Source organism: Sesamum indicum, linkage group LG3 (assembly GCF_000512975.1).
Source record: "Sesamum indicum cultivar Zhongzhi No. 13 linkage group LG3, S_indicum_v1.0, whole genome shotgun sequence".
Taxonomy (NCBI): domain Eukaryota; kingdom Viridiplantae; phylum Streptophyta; class Magnoliopsida; order Lamiales; family Pedaliaceae; genus Sesamum; species Sesamum indicum.
In genome coordinates, this window is record NC_026147.1 from 697,211 (window position 1) to 703,210 (window position 6,000).

The following is a 6,000-nucleotide window of genomic DNA, read 5'->3' on the forward strand; positions in this document are numbered from 1 at the left end:
TTATTTATGAAAAAAATCAAAACAGCTAGAAGCACCTCTTAACTTTTGGCTTAAAAATATTTTTTATAGCAATTTCAGAAATAGAAGTTGACATCTCAAATATCTCAAAAGTATTTTTTTAAAATAAAAAACTAATAAAACAGTATTTTTCTAAAACACTCACAAACCCTTCCTACAACCAATTCCTCTGAGATCAGTGAGAAGGGGGACCATTCAGCATACTTCACCTAACCTTCACTCTTCGTTGTAGTATTTCTTACCATCTTTCACATAATGTCATTATGTCAATTTTCATTCTCATCTTTTCGTTTACTGAATAACTCATTTCGATACACTAAATAATATCTGAATTCAATCGAATACATCACCATAGTACTAATAATAATATACATAAAGTGAGACAAATACCAACACGTTTGGTGAGGCTAGAACCCATGACCCCACCTCGAACTTGTTTTTGGAACCTTCATGTTAACCTTAACTAATAAATTAAGACAATTAGTATTTTTATACTGACGTAAACATACGAGTATCCATCTTTGTTTCACGAGTTCCCTTTTCCTAAATCTTATTGTAGTACAAGTACTTAAAAGCAATCGGGACTTGAACGTGACCTATTGAACTCAAATATTTTTTACTCGCATAAATGTAAAGTTTGAAAATTATGACAATATATATTTCTAGTTTCTTTATATTTAATTGGAATGATACACTACCCTTTAAGGAAAACAGAATTATTTTATACGAAGCATCCAACAAATATCTTTAAATAAATTAAAATATAAGTATAGAAACACTTGTACGGGCCAAACTTAGGGGCGTTGGCTGGGTAAATCGAATCGAGTACTTTAAAATAGCTTACTGAATACCAAATTGAATAAGAAAACAAAGACAATAATATATAAGGGTGCAACAAGTCGAGCTCGAACTGATGAGCTCGACTCCTATATGTTGAGCTCGAGCTCAAGCTCAAACTGATTTTTATTTATTTATTTATTTATTTATTATTATTATTATATTAAATTATGAAAATCACCAATATTTTACATATTTTTATAAGTAATAATAATAGATTGTATAATACATGCTATATTATTATTATTATTATTATTATTATTATTATTATTATTATTATTATTATTAGATTAAATAATGGGAATCACCAATTTTTTTACATAAATTTATAAGTAATAAAATAGATTGTATAATGTATACTATATTATAAATATACCAAAATATAGTACGAAATATTGTTATAAAAATATAAACTACTGATTAGTTTAGTAGTAATATAATTAGTAAATTATACAAAAAAAAAAAAAAGAATCATTCTGAATAGTTTAAAGTTATTGGGAAAGTATCAATTATCTGAAATAATGCAATTGAAATATATAAAAATATTTTATAGGTGAGATTAATATATGTTCACAATTTGCAGTAAATTTATATATTTATAAATGTTAATATTACATTGATGTAACTATCATCTTACATTGTTGAACAACATGGTTAATTGGACCATCAAAATTCAGATCAGACCGTTAGATATGACCAAACTTACAGAAAAATACACTTGATAAAGTTTTAGAGTTATTAGTTATACGGATGTCAAGATATAGTACTCGGAACATAAGAATAATCATTCAAGTCGATATATCGTAGAATCAGGCCATGTGATTTTAAATCAAACCGTCTGATATGATCTAATGGACACGGTCTTATATATATATAAATTTGGTGTACATCCAGTCTCCAGATTTTAAGATATCGTAATTATTAATTAAATTTTTTGATCTCATTATATATAATAAAATAATAATTAAAATAATTAAAATTGTTCAACCATCACTATTATTATCATTATCATTATTTTTAGATTAATTCATATGAATCACTAAATTTTGACATAAATCTATAAATAATAAATAGATTGCATAATGCATAGTATGTGTCCTGATAATAATATAAAACTCCAAAATAGTATAAAAAAATCATAAGTGAATTACTTGTCAATTTAAAAAAATTATAACGTACTACAAATATATATTAAAAATATAATATAAAGTTTATATATGTCATATTAAATAATAATTTTAATTACAAAAAATATTATAATTTACTAAGTTGCTGATTAAATTTATTTTTGTATAAAATTAAATGTATAAAAAAAATACCATAATTTATTTTTATTCAAAATAAAATATATGATATTGATTAATAATTATAATATATGGTCAATTTTGATTATAAAATTGATCAAATATAAAATATAAAATTTAATATATAAAAAATTCAAAAATAAAAATATATATAAAAAATAAAAAAAAATAAAAAGAGCTCGCGAGCTCATGAACAGGCACAATTGAGCTAGAGCTTGAATTTTGCGAGCTCGAGTCGAGTTCAAAATCGAGCTGGCTTGCGAATCTGCCACCCCTAGTGATGTATACCAACACTAATTACCTATATCATACTGAATATCGAATTTTTTCAAAATTAATTACCAAATACCAAATCATATCATACTGAATATCGAATTTTTTCAAAATTAATTATCAAATATCAAACCAATTTTTTTTCAAAATTAATTACTAAATACCAAATCATATCATATTGAATATCGAAATTTTATCAAAATTAATTACCAAATATCCAACCAAACTTTCGATATTGGTACGATTCAATCTGTTTACCAAACTGTACACACCCTAAACAAAGCCAGACTATAAATTAGTTGCCAATAATAAATAGCACATTTAATTTCCCAATGTAATGTCTTTATTAGTTCTTTTAGAGAAATATACGTATAGTACAAATTATGGTAAATTACAATAAGTTTTACTAAAATTTAACATAATTATAAATACTCTCTTATTATTTAAAAATTCGAATATCAACTTAGTTTTAACGATCGTCCATTAATTAGTCAAATTTGTTAGTCTTCATAAATTTGCATACATTTTTTTGTAGTAAATTGATCGAAGTTTATGGAGTATGGACTATAAATTATGAGCTTACTTATTTTTTTAAATATTTTTAAATTTTTTTGAGGATTAAATGGATAATTTTTTTATAATTTTTCTATCGATCTCATTCGATTTGTTTATTCTTTTTTAAAAAAAAAAGTGCAACTGACTCCAAATCGACAATTTCAAACCTCGAAAATAATATAATTTTATTAAATATAAATAATAAAAGATATTCTTAATTATATTAAATTCTAAAAAAATAATTATAATTTACCCAAAAATAATTAATATATAATTTGTAAACGTGGAATGATAGATAGCCTTGAAAAGCGTGCGCATAGGAAATATCACCTTCTCCCATACTTCTAACCTCCAAAATTAATTCAAAAGATTATCCCAAGAATTGTTAAAATACACTTGCATGTGCCCCCCCGCTTAACGGGAACTTTCGTCTTGAATCATATAACGACACGTCAATACGCTTGGTATTAAACAGATGGTAATTCGTTGGAAATCACAACCGGTCCATAAACACCGTCCGCAGCTCTCCAAAACACAAAACCGTATAAATTGAAAAAGCCTACGTATCAGTGACCGTACATCAAAGAGGAAATTGCGACGCGCTCGGGACGCGTGGATATCACTCTCTTTGGTATATGAAATTAATTAATTAATGTCATAAATAATTAATGAGCAAAGTACTATGGATCCTTCAGGTTGGTTGTAATAGTCCAGGGCTACTAATACAGGAGATAGAAAATAGGGTTAAATACATTTTACCCCTTCCATTATGAGAAATTGCATTCACCCCCTATATTAATAAAAATTTAAATTATGTAAACTTCTCGATATTTTAAAAATTCGACTAAATTTTTTTTGTATTTAGAAAATAGGAAAAAAAATTCATTTCTTTATAAAATGTAACATTTACGTACCGCTTGAATTAATTATATGTATTTATATTGCTCCCGACGTATATTTATTATTTGTCATACTAAATTACTATTAAATTATTTTTTTTATTAGATTGGACAATTATATTTGAATTTTATATTAGGAAAAAAATTGATCTTATGACTTTGGTTTGAATTTATTTTGATTTTTTATCTTTAACAATATTAGATTTAGTCCTTTATCTATTAGTTTTGATGATAAAAGGCTAATAGTCGATGATTATACTTTAAGTGTAATATAAATAAATATTTTTTCAATAAATCTGAACTCTTACACCATTTTAGGCGAGCATTAGTTACGAAATGCAAAATTAATGAATATATATGGATTAAAATTGCTCTTGAAAAGTTGCGTAGAGGTAAAATTGTCCGAAATTGAGTCAAAGAACTAAAATTAAGCAATTTTGAAAGTTACCGGATTAAAATTAAAATGAGTAAATTTAAAAAACTAAAATTAATAGCAAGCAAATTTCAAGGACTAAACAAATAATTTTTTCTAATGCTTTAACTAGTTCATATTAAAATTAAAATAATAAAATAGTGTAACAAATATACGACAAATACTACAGATAAAAACTATCTCGTACTGCCTAACCTTAAAAAGAAGTTAACAATTAACCAGCATAATGAGTTCGTCTTTAACAACCAATAAATAATTATATCTCCATTATAGGAACGGGATGAGACAATTGGAGAATTAGTAGATTATGATATGAATATCGACAAACTCTTAGTAAGCTATTTACGTGGGATATCATTGATCCAAATATATATATCTATGTCCTAGTTAGAGGTCGGTGTGACCTAATCCAGAAACTCCACATGGTATGCTTATCACTTGCTAACATGTCTCTGAGCGCAATTAGTTGGCGGACCAGCTCAATTTGGCTAGTAGGCCTCAACTAGGCTGTAAGTGATATTTTGTTATTTGTGATTTTGTGAATTTTGGCCTATTGATTTTACCTTAATTAAATTTGAACACTTTAATTGATTGGGTGATGGCCGTCGAACACTTGTCTAGGCCACCGCTGTTGCCCAGATCGAAGGTGATGGGAATGGTGACCGCCATCAATGGCGGCAGGAGGTGAGGGGAGGCAGAGGGAAAAAAAAATCATTTTATTTTTTTAAAAATAAAATAGAAATAAAATAATTAAAATATATAATTATATATTAGTACATAATTAATTTAAATAAAAATATATAAATTATATAAAATTAAGTATATTATATTTTTGTATTATGAACTTTAAATTTAAATTTACAATTTTCAAATTTTTATATTTTCCAGGTGTTTTGGAATTTGATTTATATATTTCATAAATAAACATAATTTATTAAAATATATTTAGATTAAATAATAATTAATAATATATAATCTATTAAAATATACATAAAGGATCAAAATGGGGTAAAAATGGTATTTGCATACATAGAGTAACTCTCAAAAAGGTAAAAAAATGAAGCCCACATGCGCAATTTGAGAATGTCAAACACTATATAGTTTCTGTATGGGAGAGGCTTTTTTACCGTATTTTAAATAATACAGAGGTTTGTTGCTTATAAAATTAATATATAAAAATTTCATGCTATTTTACTAAAATATAGGGGGTGTTATGCAATTTATCCTTATTTTTTTCCTTTTCTCAACTCCCAATTATCTCTCTCCCTCGAAATTTTCACGTTTCTTTTTGTTTCCCTACTTTATCTAAATACTCACAATTTCTATCTTTTCAATATTTTTATTTATTTAATTAAAATGTATATTTTAAAAAAAGTAAAAATTATATTACTTATATTTTAAATTAATATTTGAATGTGCCACACACCCTAATTTAAGAAATAATTTAGAGCTTTAAGATGAAAATACAAAACATGTGAATTTCAAAATTCAATTTTTTTTATAATTGCAATTTCGTGGTGTTCAATTTCTTCCCTCGACCGTGAACAATGCAGAAAGAAGACACAGCGGCAATAATAATTATCGTTTATCAGGATAACATTACAAATACACACACACATACCAATCAGTAGGTGTATTTATGTATACATACAGCATATATATATATAACAAGGTTATCTAT